The following is an 18852-nucleotide window of genomic DNA, read 5'->3' as shown; positions in this document are numbered from 1 at the left end:
ATCAATGTTCTTCAGACCTGATCCACTAAATGTACTACCTAATCTCTAAAACCAAGAAAATGCCCTTTTACCTTTACACCCAGCTTTTCCAATAAGAGTGCCAAAAATTTAAATGGACATGTTACAACTGTTTTTGTGATGTAATTAGCTATCCAAAAGAAAGTACATTAAGACTACTATTTCTTTTCTGTATTATACTATGCAATGCAGTTATAGCATTACATTAGAGCATAAAAAGCATCTGAAAAATCTCTACTATTTGATGTTTGTTTTTTATTTGGTCAAACTATATTAAAAAGTAAACAAAGTAATTCATAACGGACATTTGCTAAAATTCCTTCTGCTGCCAATAAAGACATTGTATTTATGCCAAGCATTCTCACATGCATTTCAATTGCAATATACATCTCTGTGTTACTTATGACTTCCAGTACTACAGCTTCTGAGAACTTCGTTCTCCTTAATGTACTGCAGTCGTACAACTACTTGCACTCTCTCTCACTTTCTGGTCTCATGTATCCTATATTCCTTTTTTGCACCGGGGGATCAACTTCCACAAGAAAGATGGAGGGTGCTCCTATCTTCCTACCCTAAACTTTAATTTGGTGTTTATGGCACCCTCCTGATTGCTGGGAGATGTGAGTTAGAACCCTCTTGAGCTCCAGCTGCCAGGTTGCCCAACAGCTTAATCAATAGGTTGTTGTAAAAAAGTAGGGCATCAACTTCCCACCTTCTTTCAGTCATATTTTAAAAATAAAAATATATAATATGGAATCTCGGTTCTATTGGTGTGCGTTAGGTATGCTTGGAGGCTCCCTGTGGAGCTTAAGTGAAACTTTGATGCTCAGAGGCACCCTGTGGAGCTTAAGTGAAAACTGGCTGCTTGGCTGTTAACTCATTCTAGACACATACAGCTGCAGAGCTGTAGTCTTTCCAGGGATCTTTCTGGTCAGTCAGAGAGGCACCTAGTGAGTTTTGGCCTTAGTCTTTGGGCGTTTTCACATGTTCAATTTAGCACTTACTAAATGGGTACTAAGTGCCATTTAAAAGCAAGGAGACCATTTCAAGCAGTTTAGCACAAGTTAGGTGCCACTGTAGCATTGCAAAGTTGTTCCCTTTCAGGCAGGGGTTATCTCCTAATATGTACTAGATTTAATACATCACAACAGTCCAGTGATTTGCAGCTGTTGCAAGTGAATATGTGACTAGGCCTTTAGGTACCTTTATCTCTGCATCTCTGTTTTTCACATTTAAATATGTCAGATACATTTCTAAACTGCAGAGGACTAAGATGGTGGGAGCATGCTATTGTGGCTTTTTCACGTCCCTGGGAGATGTGAGTTCCAGACCCTACTGCACTGCATATTTAATTTCTTTATTCAAAGTGGATCATTGTAAGTTTAGAAAACACTCTGTTACCCAGTGGTTGGGGTACTCTCCTGAGAGGTCTAGTCTCCTTTCCTGTCTTTTCCATTGCCTTTGGTTGGTCAACACCTCATAACCCTTCACCCAAGATAAATTCTGCATATATATTAAGGCTTTCCATGAATTCTGTAGTGCTTCTAACCTATCACAGGCAGACAAGGGCCTTTGGGTAGATGTGATATCTTTTATTAGACCAATTAAATATTTGGGAAAATTGTTCTTTGCAAGTTTTCAGGCCCAAATGCCCTTTGCAAGCCTTTGAGCACAAAAGAAGGCCATTTGTGCTGAAAAGCTTGCAAAAAATATTTTTCCAACTAGTTATTTAGTCTGATAAAAGATATCACAGCTACCCAAAGAACCTTCCTTTCTATGTCCTGAGACCAACACAGCTACAACCAATAACCCTCTAACCTATCATCACATCTCACATTAAAACAGATACATTCCAGTGAAAACAACAATGAAAAGTTAATTGGTGGAAGTATGAGTTAGATAATGTTTGTTCCTTTCAGTAAAAGGGAAAAAGAAATCTGCATTATTTTCAGTCTTCCATTTTTGTGGGGTATGGGTAATTTTAAAGTTTTAGTAGTGTTAAGACCTTAGAGTTGTTCACTTTCAATTTCTGAAGTATCTTTTATCAGACAGTGTTAGAATAACAGAGATTTGCCCAAAGGTCAAACTGCAAATGAAACAGCATATATTTATTACCTGACTGTCATTTGGATCTTATACATTTTTACATAACAAAGATAGAATTATAATTAAAGTTATGTCAAAGCCAGAACCATCTTGAATCTGAATCCCTTTCCATTTGCAGTTAGGAATTAGGACTTAGAATCCTCTGATCTAAACCAGGCCATTAAATTTGGATTCCTAATAAATCTTAAAACTTTAAGTAGGCTATTTTCAGTCTCTGCTTCTAAACCTGAAACTTATAAAAAAAATTCCACTTTTCAGATTGATTGGACACATTTTGAAGAATCTTCATAAAATTAAAAAAAAAAAAGCCCTTTAAACTTTGAATTATTCTTCTTCTCAGGTATTTCAAACATCAGCACTTCCTTTCTGTACATCATTACAGAACTGATTCTATATTACTTATCTAGGTGCATCTTACACTGATGCCAAATAAGTCACTGAGAAATCATTATTTTAAAACAGGTCATATTTATGCTATCTCTTCCAAAACTGATATTCACATTGCTTAAAACCAGTGTTGACCTGATACATTTGTTTTTCTCTCTCCTAAAAAGTATTAATGTATCTAAAATTTGTTACTTGTTTTTTTGGGACATGGCTTCACAAATCAAGGCTAAGTATAGACATTACACATAATCCAAAACAAATCCTTAGAAATCAAACCAAACCCATAACTGTACAGAAGTCTGGGGCACACGGATCAGACTAAAATTAGCAGAATCCAGTCCAAAATAGTCCTTGATGGACGTGCACTCAAACTTATACAAATTAGGTTAGTCTGGTGTATCAAACTTCTGTACCAAATGCTCTATTGAATCAAGTTAGGTTGCTGGCTGCCGGCATCCCAGGCGCCTTTGCGGGTCCCTGCTAGCCTCCCCTTCCAGACAGGTATGCTGAAACTCAGCCTGTACTTGGCTGCTTTGGCTGAGTGCCCATTGCACCCTCCCCTGGACTGCTGCAGAGCCGAGTCAGCAAAACCTCTGTCCCCAGCCCTGCCTCCTGTCTCCTATCATATGTGATGGGCTGGCTAGCAGTGACTTAGCCCAGGGGTTTTGAAAAGGCAAAAATGATTGGAGGACTTGGGATTCCCTTTCCTCACCAATCTGGCCCCAGAGACTCACCCTCCATGTTCCCTGATTGGCCCCTTAGGTCACCTGGAGGGGGCCAAAAGGGGCAGTGCAGCTGACTCAGGGAGACCAGAGAGGGACCACAAGGAAGGAGATTCACAGAGCTGGTGAGAGCTGGGCCAGCAGAGCAGGAGCAGTTGCTGCAGAAGAGCCTGCAGGAGTGGGACCTGCAGGCAGCAGTTGGACCCTCGGCAGCGCGGCGTGTGGCCGGCAGGAGGGGCTCCTGTTGGGCTGCAGGATTGCCTATGAGAGGCTGCAGCCAGCAGGAGAGGCTCCCCAGCTCCAGCAAGGATCCGAGCAGCGATCTGAGAGGTTCCCAGCTCTGTTTCCAGCTCCTCCAATCAGAGGCCAGGCAGCTCAGTGTGAAACCCGGGCTCCTGGAAGGTCAAAACACCTAGCAGCTTGGAGTAATACCAGTGAGGGTGGCTGCGTGGTAAAGCTTTTGCCTGCAATGTGGAACATCTGATTTCAAGTCCCAGCTGCGGTGACTTGGTGGGAGTGAACTAACAGGGAGAAATTCTTCTTGCAGTGGAAAGGGGCCATTGTGTTTTCCCCACTTTCTCCCCCTCCAGGTACCAAGGCCCTATATTCCTTGTCATTTGACATTTTGTGCCTTTTATAGTTCACCAACCAGTATTGTTTGTTCTGCTCATTGCGTTTTACATTTTGGTTAACCCTGTCTTTTGTCAACTGGATGAATATGTCTATGATTGTAAGTGTCTAGCCTTTGTTGAATCCTGCCCCTCGGGGCATTGTAGTGTCCCCTATACCCCCTGGTTTATACTGGTTATGTTCCCAGTATTGTTCTGTCATTAAAAAGTATATGGTTAAGTCCCCCTGTGTTCTGTTCAGTCCCAATTTAACCTAGTATGTTTAAAGTAAACTCTGTAATTTAGATGAATTCTGCCTCAGGCTTTTTGAATATCTGTACCTAGATAAAATGTTGCAAAAAATCTGACTTCTAGTTTTAGCTCCACTGAGGGTATGCTGCATGACCTGGTCTACTGTTTTCCCTGCCTGTGACTGTTTTCTCTCCCTATTTTTTTCTCTACAGATTTTTGGAGGTTCAGAGTGTTTCTTACTACATGTCCATGAGTGCATAGCACAATGAGACCTTGGTTGGTTTTATGCTGAGATACTCATAATACACGCGCACACACACACACACGCACGCGCACACACATTTATATATATATAAAATGACCAACTGTTAGCAATAAGAGTTTCATTTGGAGGCTAAGGAGGCAGTTGTTTTGTTTTGTTTTGTTTTGTTTTGTTTTTTGGACTTTTGTTTTAAAAGAAAGCTGCAGCTTTGACATCTGGATATTAGAAAGCATTGAAATAATAGGTTAACTCCCACCCCCCCACCCCCTTGGCGCAATTCCAGAGAGGTCACACTATCAATGTAAATCATGACCCTTTTCATTTACAGGTTCTCTGTCCTTCTTGCTCAGAATAGTCTTACTCATCACATTTGTTGCCCAAACTGCCTGTGTTTCCAGAGTAGAATACTGCAACATATCAAGTTAGTTTGTGGAAAGAAAATTCTTTCACAGAGTATAAAGCTTTTAATTATGCTATTATCATGGCTTTCTTTCATCACTACTAATTAAAGGTAGCCTATTTCAGTCCTTTTGGCACAGTTCAGATATGAGCACATAGATTTCATCATCTGTGCAATCCTTGAAGCCGCTGCATGTGTTACACCTGCCTGGCAAGGCATAACTATTTAAATCTGGTTTTTAGGGACCTCTGTGCCTTGTCTTCGAGAGATCTGAATCTTGGCCAGACTCCTAACAAGTGTTAATGATAGATACTTCCATTTATGTTATTGTGAAAAATACTTAAATTTATCCAGTAGACAGGTGGTCTCCAAACTTTTTCAATCGCGCACCCCTATCAGTAAAAAGTTTTTGAGCACGCACCCCCAATATATGTATGTTTATATAAATATACATCTAAATAGAAGTTCTAATATTTTCTTCCTGCACCCCAATGGATCATCTTGCGCACCCCCTGGGGTGCTTGCACTCCACTTTAGAGACCACTGCAGTAGACAATGGTATATAAAAATATAGGTATAATATCCTCAGTAAAAATATAGCAACTCCCTAATAGTCCACAGTATCAGTCTATGAATGCTTACACTATGAATTAGGTTATGGTTGCTATAATTTATCATTGTTTGTAATGGATTCCAGGGGCCTCCATCAGAATCAATGTCCGATTGTGGTAACTTGCCTACACATACCTAAAAACTTGCCTAGCAAATAGTCATTAGAAGTTTTGCAATTGACTTGCAGGGAAGTTACAGTAGGCATTTGCTACTGGAGTTGAAACCATGTAATATGTGTTTGTGTGTGTACATGTCTGTGTGAGAATGAGAAAATGGTAATTAATTACAGTGTCAGAAATGGAGTTGGTGGAGAGTGGGTATTGTGGTCTGTCAATCTTTGCAAAATAGGCTCTACTGATTTTTAGAATATATTCCCTTTTCTCTTGGAGCAGGCAGAACTCCATGAAAATTTCCTAGATTTATGTGTGTATGTGTTTTTAAGTATTGTCTGTACCCTTGCATTTCCATGCTAATGTGTATCATTTGTTCCAGTGTGAAGGACAGTCAACAGATTCTTGCCTAGCCCTACCATGCTCTTCTTCAGGTTTATTTCCAGTATCTTTGCTTTTGGTAAGCACCTATTTTTTGGGTGTCCTGCCATGGTAAGTAAAGAATCTACAAAGAACAGCAAAAGGGATTGATCTCTAAATAGACCTATCTATCAGAGGTCAGTGTAGAAATAATGTGAAAATGTGAAACTGAAAGCTTAGTTGAAGTAGGGTTTTGCAACAAAAGTCAGAACAGACAGAAAAAGGTTCTTCATTTACATGTATAAAAAAGAAAGAAGGAAGAAAGAACTGGGGCCACTTCACACTGAACATGGAGATTATCCTTGACATTCACCCCATGTAGCTCAAATACAAAGCACTATGCCTCAGTCTTAAATAAGGACATAACTGTAGATGAGGATAATGGCTTGGTACCAGAATGGGAATGAGCATAAAGTAATGTATATTACCACAGCTAATGTAGAGGAAAATATTAAATTGCTTATTATGATAAAATTATTGAAATGAAGGCACCTGAATAGTCTCTATGTCAGAATATTGATAGGATTGAGACATAAAAAGAATCTTCTTTAACATGGATCTTCAAATAAATGTCAGTTTTAGGTAGATAATAGCAAATGTGTGCCTGTGTTTAAAAAAAAAAAAAGTAGCGGGGGAGTGGGGACTAAGGTAATTCTGGACCTGGTATTTTGACCACAGGACTCCACAAAGTCTTAGAGTATACATGCTGGAGGAGAGAATAATCAAAAACATGGAAGCAAGCAAAACATGGGACAAAACACAATACATTTTTACTTGGAGAAGATCATGTCAGGCCAATCTAATTTTCTTTTATGATGAAATAACTGACTGAGATTACAGAAAGATAGATGTATTGATCTGAAATCAGGCAGAAGGCATAGTAAAGATGCACTTTATAGACTTAACTAAATAAGAGATATATAAGCTTTCATAAGCCCAAGCTTACTTCATTATATCTGCATTTGATGAAGTGAGTTTGGGTTCATGAAAGCTTATACATCTCTGATCAAATTCTTAGATTCAGTCTAGATTCATATCTAGATTTAAGCAAAAACTGATATTGTGCCTCACTGGAAGTTAGCTAAAATGGAGAAAACAGGGATTAATATTATCATTTTAAGATAGAAATAGGATATTGCAACAGGTTACACTGAAAGACAGGCTTTCTGCCTGGACAGAGGTAATAGTGGTATTGCTCACCAAGGTAAGTTTTGGGTTTATCTTTTTTAATATTTGTACTGGTGATCTTGGGACAAGAATTAGACATGTATATACAAAGTTTGTGGAAGAGCAAATTAGTAGGTATTGCTAATCTGAAAGAGGATAAGATCATCATATAGGAGGAATTATATTTCATGTGAAATAATAAAAACAAACAAACAATACGGCATTTAATGGTAGAAGGAAAAAATATAGAGACTAATACTATGACCTTTTTTCTATAAGATAGCAGGCTAAGAGGAGATATTTGTTTTTACAAATGCATCTCTGGAGGGACTAACAGGCAAGAAGAAAAGCTGTTTAACTTCAAGGACAATATTAAAACTAAATCAGAACAGTTCAGACTGGTTGTGAACAAATTTATATTGGAATTAAATCTTAGAAAAATTCTTCTAAAGGAATAAAATCCTAGAATGGTCATTTGAAACAAATTGTGTAGGTAAGAAACCTGAATTTCTTCAAGATGACATTCAAGAATGCCCAGAGCTACTTGAAATCAAAAAAAAAAAAAAAGAAAACATAAACCACCCAAAAATAACTTGGCATTTTTCTTGTTAATAAGTTTTACAATCTTATTATATTTTTTAATCAAAAATTGTGGTCATATAAATAATTATTTTATGGGGAGGATTTACCTGTTTAAACATTAATAAACTCTTATCAACATGTTTTCAAAAAATGTGAATGGTGCCATACATGTGGACAGCCTAGGTCTTATCTACTGGGTAAGATATGTAACAATGAAATGATTTTGACTTGGTTTCTCTTGCGAGTATCACTGGAAAAGGATTACACAAATCTGTAAGATTTATCATAGTCTATGAAAATTTTGTTAGACAGCTCCTGTAGATGTGATATCCTAACAGATGCTTCTTTTATGTCACACTTGTCTTTCTGAATGGCAGTTCAATTCATCATCGTATTTGGTACTGCCTATGATGGACCCAACCTTCCAAAGCAGGGTTGTCCAACTAGTGACCTGTGGGTGAGTGGTGTACATGTGGCCTCAGCCGCTGCCTCTATCACTATTGTGTGTTAGAGAAAGGCACAGGGGTCCTTGTGCCATGAGCACAGCCCATGGCGGGGGGGTTGCTGCATGCTAGTGGTAGAAAACGGGGGTCTACATGCTGCCAGTGATGTGCAAACAGTGTGGGAAGGGAGCACCTATTGCTGGTACAGCCTGAGGCAGGAAATCTGAAGACTACAGGATGCAGACAGAAGTGCAGCTCCCAGCTGTAATACAGAATGATTTCTGCAAAGTGTTCTGAGTTACAATGTTATCCCAGACCAAACAGAAGTTCACTGTTGGTTGAGCAAGGTGTGGCAGGAGGGGATCTAGCTGCCAGCTGCATACCAGCAACCAGGTTCCCATAGCAACAGGCATGGCTTCCTGCTAGTTCTCACTGTTTCAGAATGGAAGGGGGAAAACAGTGGAGGGAGCTCATTCTTGGTGCTTCCCACCTGGTGCTGAAGGGTAGGGTAGGTGAATTGCCCCCCCCCGCCCTGGGGTGGAGAGGCTGAAACTCCCCTAAACTAAACTCCCTCTGCTCCATTTCCCCCCTCCCATTCTGAAAACAGCAACAGGCTGGGAGCTCTGCAGACACAATTTACAAAAGATGCTACATTTTACCTCATGCAATGAGGGTCATATTTTCACCCAGTCAAACATTTTTGAAGCTGTCTGCAGCCATACACTTGTGTTTGGTCACAGCTATAGGTTGCTTTATGTGGGCAGATCTGGCGAAAATTGTGTGGCCAAATCAGGCAAAATTGCAGACTTCTATCTGCACCTCTGCCATTGGTGGGGGATAGAGATCTGTGTGCTGCCAGCACATAACATGCAGTGAAGGGAATCCCACATGATGTCCAACTGGGGATTCACAGACCAGAGCTACATGTGGTCCCCAGCTGTGTTGAACTGGACAGTGCTAAAGTACTGAGTATTTTCTATTCACATTGGTCTCACAGAAGGCATCAGAAGCTTGCAAGATTATATTTTGCTATGAATTAGTAAATGATATAAATCTGCCTCCTTTACCTGTGCAGATGAGATACTCATCTGAGAATCAAGGGTTTTTTTGGTTTTTGATGCTCAAAATCCCACATGCTTCTCTTCAGTACCATTAATGTGCCTATTATATATCGTGAAGCATACTTACTGTCCTTAATTACTGTTCAGAAAACTAGGCCAAATGTGGATCAAGTAATTGAATGTTTGTATGGTTCTGCTGTGATCACATCAGTGATCCAGTTTTTGGCCCTTCCTTAACTGAATACTTTGCAAAATGCAAAAGCATTTTATAATGTGTTTGAGATGGGAATGAAATTGAGCACAAATTAAACGAATCATATGCTTATATCATAACTGAAAGATGTCCAAGGAAGTTTGTTAATGGAATAAAAAGTATTTCAAGATTTGGGATAGTTAAACCTCAAGTATAGAAGGAATTGTCTAGTGATGCTTCTAAGGAAGCTTAATGATGTCCAGGAATCCTGGTTTTCTCTGATAAAAAAAAAAATCTCGAATTTTTTTATTAAAAAAAAGTAACCCAACATCCACATTTTTCTTTGATTAAAATGAAACACCACTGATATATAGTTATTAGCCCTGTGTGAATAGGGCAGTATTTGATTTGGATTCAGCCAATTTGGAGGACAGTGATTCGATCTGGTGATTTGAATCACTGTACCCATTCGATACAGCTGAATCAGAATCGGAGATACGGTGCTTATTCAGAGATTCAGATTGGCTGGGGAGAGGCAGGCATAGCTGGGTGGCTGCAGGTTCTCCCACAGCTCCACCAGCTGTGCCTTCCTCTCCCCAGGTTTGGGGAATTGTGGGAGAAGGCCCATGACTGCCCTGCCCGGCCCCATCCCCTGCCCAACCCCAGCCTCCCAGCACATTATATAAAAAAAAAGAAAATAAAAAAAAAATAAAAGCCCAGCACTCACTGGCTGAAGCAGCAGTGATCAGCTCGCAGCATCCTGCTGAGCCGCGCTGCCATCACATGATATGACAGCTGCCAAGCAGATGCTAAGCGGGTGGGGTGATTCCCGCTGCCCCCCACTGCCCTGCTCTGTGCAGGGGGGCTCTGCCATGAGCCCTAAGAGGTCCTGATCACTACTGCCAGAGTTGGTGAGTGTGGGGCTTTTTTCATTTTTTTCATTTTTTTCATTTTTATTTTTTAAGTGCTGGGAGGCTGGGGCTGGGCAGAAAAGTCATGGGGGCTTCTCCTGTGGCACCTCTGACTGTGCCTGCCTCTGCCCTGGTGCAGGGAGCTGTAGGGGAAGCCCCCATGGCTATCCTGCCTAACCCCATGCCCCACCTGGCCCAGCAGTCCTGGGGGCGGGGGGGATGTGCAATGCAGGCATGGCTTGCTCTGGTCAGTAGCAGGGCATAGTCCCTACTCGCAAAGCTGCCACACCTGGGAGTGGGGGCTCTGCCCTGCCACCGCTTGCCAGCTGGCAAGGGGGAGTATGCAGGATGCGGGTGTGGTAGCACTGGGAGTGGGGGCTATACTTTGCTGCCGTTTGCCCCCTTCTGGCCAGAGCGAGCCATGCCTGCATCCTTCCCCCACTGCCCCAGCTGGGCAAGTGGCAGGAGGGCAGAGCCCCCAGTCCCAGCTCTGCTGCGCCCATGTCCCACACCCCCCTCCCTGAGTAACGTGTCACCCTGCTCTGGCTGGGCAGCTTGTCCCAGCCCCAATCCCTCCCTCCCACACATCCCTTCCTTCCCCCCTCCCTCAACCCCAACAGACTTACTGGTTGGAGGCAGCTGTGTTAGCTGCCTCTTTAGACTATGGCCATATCTCTGAAGTGTCCAAATGTTGTCCAAAGCTTTTCTGGATCGATTCAGATGCTTCGAATTGATTTGGAGCTTTAATTTGGTCTACTGATTCAATTCAGATTTGGAGATTCAGTCCCCGAATCGGACCATATCTCCTCTGAATCGAATCAGTTACTGAAGCTTTGAACAGCCCTACTAGCTATATATATAGTGGTGTTTCATTTTAATCTCAGAAAATTGTGGATTTTGGGTTACTTTTTTAATCTGAAAATTAAGGTTTGTTTTTTTTTATCGGAGAAAGCCAGGATCCTCGATTATGACTAATGAAATGATATTAAAAAAAGGAAAATGTAGGTTAAGTATAAAAAATATTTAATAATAATCACTAATATTATGGAATAGTCCTTTCAATGGAGCCCCAGAAGTTGGCCCTAATGATTTAAGACTATGCTGGAAAAAATAGCAGAAAACATGCTGCAGGTATACATTTCTGGTCCAGCTTAATGATCTGTCAACATACTCATCACTAAAATATTTTAGGATCTGCCTTATTATTACAAAAGTGTTTGTTTAAAGAACATTTTTAAAGCTACATTTTTAGATTGCATATGGTTAAGGCCAGCTAGCATTTTAATGCTAAGGGAGTACTGTAGTTGAACATTTCAACACAATATAAGTCATTTTAAAGTCCAAGCATGTATGGCAAACATTTTTTTCAGGCTGGAAGGCATTTCTTAATAAAGATTTGCATGACATACTTTTGTTCTAATAGGTATTCTGTATTGGAGAGTGGTGAAGTTAATAAACTGGACAGAATGTAGTCTTTTCCACAAGCATGATAGAAAATAGTATCTTAACATTGACTCCACAGTCAGATTATAATTAATTCACTTCAGTTCATTTTTTTTTTTATCTCCAAACTCCTATTCCTCTCTCCACTCCAATTATAATTTGAAATAAGTTTGAGTACTATGGTGCAGATGACCTATTCTCAGCTTACAGAAACAAAGCGATATTATTTTTAAAAGAATGAGTTCTTTGCTGTGAGTGCCAAGATGTGCAGAGAGAAACTTCCAGCTGACAACAGCTTAACTAACCTACATTCTTTACAGTGATAGATACACTGATGATGTTCAGGAAATAATAACGTCCTTCAAGGTAGGCCAAGATACACTTCTTTTCAGCTTAGTTCTCTTAGAGCTGCTGCTGCTGGGAGGTGAATCAGATATGTATTTTCCCTCTGACTATATCAGATATCATCAGTAATCAAGTTCAGATTATAAAATACTTATTTTAAGAGCTCAAGTAATATTCAGTTCAGGATATGAACTGCCAACAAATCTCATACAGATGGTGGCTGAGTAGTTTTGTCAGCAATATAAAAGTAGCATCTCTCTCTCAGCAATGTGAAAGTAACAGCTGAAGTATGACTTCAGTTTACCTGGGTTGTATATTGACCTGCCAAGTCAGAAACTGGTTCAAATGTAGGAGGTTTCTAAGCTGTAGCCAAAAAGACTGGGGACAGAAAATAGAAAAGGCCTTAAAATTAATAGTATTTGTAGCATTGTTATATTGGCAAAGCTTGTAGCCTCTTTAAAATAACCTACATTTATTTCATTCCAACATAATTTGGAAACAAATGTTATAGCTATATCTACACTATATTATCAGTGAAAAATAGAAAGAGTTTTTAAGGGTTTGGGATTCATTTTTCCAATACACACTTTCTTTAATACTGAAAAATTCATTTAAATCTCTAAAATATCATTTTGAACAATATCAAAGAAAAAGTAAAAATTAAAGAAGGAAGGAGATAAGCCTGCTACATCAAATACTATATAATTTGTTGGACATAGCCTATTTCTTGTTTACAATGGCTGTAAATTTGCAAAAGTGTAGCACTTATGCACATGGCATTGGTGAGATGGTTATTGGAATGCTGGTCTCCAATTTGTAAAAAGGGTAGTTTACATCTGGAAAGGGTACGTGACACAGAAGAGACAATAATTCAAGGGGTGGAGAAAATAGCTTAGTGACAGACTTAGTTCAGTTGGTTAGATAAAAGCCTGAGGGAAGATTTAATGACAGTATATAAGTAAGTGTAAGCATTGCCTGGTATAAGTTTTGCCAGAACATTTTTGTTGGAATTTCCCAATACTTTAAAATGTTTTGCTTTGATTTTTAATGAAGTTTTGATGGAACAGAGGCAAGAATTGGACAGACTTTTGTTTGCCATTCATGTTTCTATCATTAGTCTGCCTGGTTTTCTGTCAGTTTTCCATTCAGTGCTTCAGGGTTTGGGGCATCAGGACTTCTGAGCAGAGCTTGCCAGATGACTGCCTGTGAGCAAGAATTTTGTTCCCATTTCTTCGGAATTCGGATTTTTTATTTCCATTCTGCTTAGAAGCTAAACCAAATATCAAAATATTAAAATCTCCAGGAAATTGAATTAAGTCTTTTCCTGAACATATTTAATAAGCGCCTTTATCAAGAGAATATATCAGGTATTGCTGCAGCAGAGAAAGGCATAATAGGAATCAATGTCTAGAAGTTGCAACCTAGCACATTTTTTAAAAGTTTGCCTTGTTTCTGATTTAAACAATGAAGGTGATGAACCACTGGATCAAATGATCACAAGAAAGAGCAGAGTTTCCATCACTTGATCCAAATCAAGACTTAAAGTATGTCTGGAAGGTTTGTTTTAGTCAAACAAAGGTTAATGGGCTTAATATAAAGGGGTTTGGTGGAATTTATTTACCTGTGATGTAAAAAATCAGACAGTTTTAATTATCCCTTCCCATCTTAAAATCTAGGAATTTGTGAATCAACTGGAAAAATAAGCTTTATTTCTTTATGGAGTTCTATTGATAGTAGGCTCGTATGTCCCTTTGCAGGTAGGATATGTAATGCCAGTATTGTGTTCCCCAACTCAGAACCACACCAAAACCTTACATATGTTCTCATCTACTTCTTTTAACTTGTAGCTTTGTTTTAGTATTAAAGAGATCTTTAGTGTTGTGATACATATATAGGGCACTGTTCTGCTTTCAGATTGCACAGTAGATCTTATCTACAATATTAAACTTCCAATGACAACAATGATATCCACAAATAGAAGGAAAGAAGAGAAAAAAGAATTAAGGTATGTGAAGATATGAAAGCAGAATTTTGCCTTATGCTTGGACCAAAATGAAAGACAAAGAAAGCTCCAACTGGAATTAAATGTTTTTACTAATCGTTCTCAGCCCTCCACCCCCGTTCCATTTTATTTGAAGTTAATGTATTAAAAAGCAGCTGAATGTTACCTTGATCCGATTTGCTACGGACATTTTTCTGTGACAACTTTATGCTAAGATTTACTTAGAGAAGTATAATTAGAGGCATAATTGACATATTAAAACATGGGAAAAATAGAAAGTATAACATTTTGATCAATCCTGTTGTCATATAATTATGAGAAAAGCTATAGTGGTTGTAGTGAAGGATGCTCATTATTGCTGTTGATATAGTTCCAATGGTATTCAAGGCACACAACATACATGAAGCAAAGAAGACGTGAGGCCGTATCCATAAATGTAGCTAGGGACTTACAAGTTACTTGTTTCTATGCCAACAGTCAAACACAGTAGAACAGTGTTGCAAAACATGCAGCCTGGGGACCTGCCTAGATCCAGCCAATAGGAAATAAACACAGAAATGAGTTTGAAACCTCTCACACTCTCCAGAATGTAGGTGCCTGGTTCAGGGGCTGCAGGCAGGCATCCCCATCTTGTGAGTCAAATTTGGATATTGTGATCCAAATGTGAAAACTTTAGAACCTGTTACAGAACTGAGTAGAAATCAGCTTCCTTCTAAGAGAAAGGTAAAAACATCTTTCTTCTGCATACTGCCCCTGTGGTTTCTGTGTTGTTCTCAAAAGACCAAGGAGGTGAGCTTATAGAACAATAACGCTTGTTTATTCGGAGAACAGTGCCTTGCCTATAGTTCTGCTGCTCCCTCCTGCAGTACATAACACTTTTAAGGGGATCTACACATCTTCCCCCTTTACATGTATCATATCCCCATGTAATACTAACATTGGCAGTTTAGTTCAACTTGTAGTTAAAGCACATTTTAACAGATCTCTATTAATTAGTCTTTGTGTTGGATTTTTAGCTCTAAGTGATCGTCTCAGTTTCTCTGCATCTGTTGACAACGTAATGGGTCTTTTAGGGTTGTAGTATTTTAGTACTGGAAATTTCATTATTTTTCCTTCGCATTTTTAAATTCAGCTTCATCTTCATATTCCCACATCCACTGAGCATTCTTTTGTAGGAGCGGTCTAAGGTATTTGGTCTGTTCTGCTAAGTTAGGTAAATATTTCCTCACAAAATCGATCATTCCCAGTAATCTCTGCACTCCTTCCTTATCCATAGGGGAAGGCATGTTTGAAATGGCTTTAACCCTTGCAGGATGGATTTCCAAACCTTTCTCAGAGAACTTTTCTCGCAGATATGTTATATATTTGACTCTAATTTGGATTTTTGTTTGTTCAGTTTCAAATCTGCTCTGCAAACTCTTTCTACTGCCTCTCTTAGCCTTAAGTTATGTTCTTCCATAGTGTTTCCCCAAACTAACATATCATCAATATAAGTCATAGTCCTATCAAGACCTTCAATAATTGATTGCATCTTTCTGTGAAATACTTCAGATGAAGAACACAGTCCAAACAGAAGCCTACAAAAGCAATACCTTCTGAAGGGTGTACTGAAGGTACATAATCTAGTGGTATTATTTTCTAGCGGAGCTTGCCAAGACCCAGAAGAGGAATTCGAAATGGAGAAATATTTAGTTTCTGCCACATTGCCAAAAGCTTCTTCCCTAGTAGGAATAGGGAAATGCTGCCTTGATATACCTGTTTACTTGCTTAGAATCCAGACACAATCTCAAGGATCCATCTTTTTTTTTTCTATTATGGCCAGTGAATGAACACAAGCAGTTGGTTGCTCTACTTTTTCTATTATGCCCATGTTAACTAATCTAATCCCTTTTTCAGTTTCTCCCTTAATACAAGGGTAACGTTTCTTGGAGCATGTATGGTGGGAGGATTTGGTTCTCTTAATTCTAACTTGTACTCAGTTGACAGTTTCCCTATCCATAGAGAAACTCTTCTTCTATGTTCTTGCTTTCTAGTTCCACAGTGACATCCATTCTTTTAATCAAACCTAGAGTTTTACACATTCACAGCCCAATAATTGGCATTAGCTTTCCCTGGACTTGTACAAAATGAACTTTTACCCTAGTGCCTAATATGCAGTGCACATGTTCAGTTGCAATCATGTTCCCTTTATAAGCTCTAAGTTTCACTTTCTTATTCCCATAGTACACAGGTTTAGTTTTCATTTTTTGAATAATGTATTCTGGAGTTACATTGACCCCTGTATCTAATTTAAAAGTTACCATTAGTCCAGTGGTGTTCAGGGTGATTGTCCAATCCTCAGAAGAATTAACCTCTTCTTGCATTGTGCCAATTAAGAATTATTTCTTTCCCCCCCGACAGTTTATGCAGCCTGGCATTTGTTATATCAGTGGTTTGGCACATTCTAACTTCCTTTTCCAAATTAAGCTCAAGATCCCTAATACCCATGTGAATGAGTAAACAGTGATGGGGTGAAAAGAGTCGGAGAATGCCACCTCCAGAGCCATTACCATATAAGGATAGAAGCTCCAGGAGAAAGTAAGAAAGAAGAGATGGAAGTCTAAAAAGAAAAAAAAATGAGATAGGGGCTGAAGGAGAAAAAGAGGGGAAAAGATCCCGAGAGAATAACAGACTTACCTCAGGACTTCCCACGATGCCAGAGAGAGCGGAGCTCAGAGGAGGAGGGGTGGATCCCCAGAGACACACACCGCAGGACACGGCTGGTGGTTGCCCTGAGAAGTAAACAAAAAAAAAGAAAGAGAGTGAAATGAACCAATCCCACAAGCTTGGAGATGGCATCTGGGTGTTGGTCACAAGGATTCAAGGCTTCAGGCACGTGCAAGATAAAAGGTAAACACTTATAGTAACAGAAATAAAGAGAAAGTATACGGTGGGGTTTGAAGAGAAAATTCCACCCCAAAAAGAAATAAACAGATGAACCAGGGATAAAGAGACTTTGTTTTCTAATACTAAGTTCAGTACGACCAAACTGATAGTGATTATGTAAGAACAGTATATAGATAGAATTACAGCACTGATATAACTGATAAGAAAAAAAATATATATATATATCTCTATATATATCTCTATATATATAAATGGACCACTTCTGTTTAAAGGTAAAGAAAGTTTGTATAGCATGATAAAGGATAAAAATAAAGACAAGTGTTAATCTGCATCTGATTGTGAATATATATATATATACATATCAGCGAGTGCATGTGGATAGTCGAGTAGGTGTGCAAAGTTTTTCTCTATAATACCAGGACTCCCAATAGAGACACAAATAAATAAATAAAACAACAAACAAAACCCCCCGAAATATATATAATAACCCTCCTGATGAGTGACATCATAAATTAGAACATATTACAATAACATCCAAGACGTGGCAGGAGGGAAAGTCGGAGTATTTATAATTCTTTGGGAGATTATAAGAGGATACGGAGAGGCATCGTAAGCTCCACCATCCAACCAAATACTATTTGGCCTCTGATTATAAACTCTTTTAGGTCACCAAAGTTGCATGTCTGGCTCAGCAGCCTGAGGTCTTTGACAAGTCCTCTATTGTCTCACATTCTGTGCATGATGTCTCATGTGGAAATTATACCATTCAAATGTTTACTTTTAGAATACAATATTCCTCAAACATTTTTATTACTGTGCCATAGCTTTCCTATTCTGCTTCTGAAAGTTGTAGGATATTATAACAAAACAGAGATCATAACATAACATAACATTATAGAGACAGGCTATTATAAAGAGACAGAGTTTCTGGGCCTGCTATAATTAAAAAAAATGCTACCTTGAGTGAATTTTCTTTTTCTTTAGCTCCACTGACTCTCATGTATATTGTGAAGCTTACTTAAAATTTCTACCAGTTTTCTTCTGTGTTGCTGGGCATCTTTAACTCCTCTGGAATGTTGAGATGCTCCAATTTTTTGGTCTTTCTTTGCACCCCCCTCATAGTACCATTAGTTGTTCTCAAAAGACCAAGGAGTTAAGCTTGTTTATTCGAAGAATAGTACCTTGCATACAGTTCTGCTGTTCCCTCCTGCAATCCACGTGCAAATGTAACAATGTGTACATAACACTCTTAAAGGTATCCACACAGTTTCTACCACTTACCCACAAAGTGATAGAAACATGTTTAATGTCCTACTTAGACTAAGTGGGTTCAAACACACTCCTCTTATGGCTTAGGAGAGAGTCCTAACATTCAGGGCGTAGATTTAGCTAGGTGGATACGTTCTCCACTCCTCCTGGTAACATCTGTGTATCTCAGCAGAAAAGAAGAAAAGATTCATGGAGCTAGAAAGGAAGAGAGTACAGAAGGAAGCCTGAGTTCATTTACTGGAGAGTGGGGGAAGCTAGGGTTCCCATCCATGGAATATGACTAGCTCTTTAAAAAAAACAAGCAAACAAATAATAATACTCCTCCCCAACACACACACACACACACACACACACACACACACACACACTCAACTATTTAATGCTTAGAAAGTAACCAAACAGGAGGTTTTTCGGGTCACAATTTTTATTTCAATGCCTCACACCTATGTTCTTTTGGCTCCAGCCCAAGGCCCTTAACCTGAAGAGTATATAGTTGAAATAGGCATTGTAGAGATGATGGATGAGCTACAACAGGAAAGCTAGAGACTAGGACAACTTTTCCCCTGATGAACTGTTTTATAAGATATATTTGACCATTTAGTGATTTTAATGAAAATATTTTACTTGTTTTTATATGTTTTTGTCTTTAAAAA

The sequence above is a fragment of the Crocodylus siamensis genome, chromosome 3 (genome assembly GCF_052110815.1).
Source record: "Crocodylus siamensis isolate JL-2025a chromosome 3, ASM5211081v1, whole genome shotgun sequence".
NCBI lineage: Eukaryota > Metazoa > Chordata > Crocodylia > Crocodylidae > Crocodylus > Crocodylus siamensis.
This window is presented reverse-complemented; position numbering follows the sequence as displayed.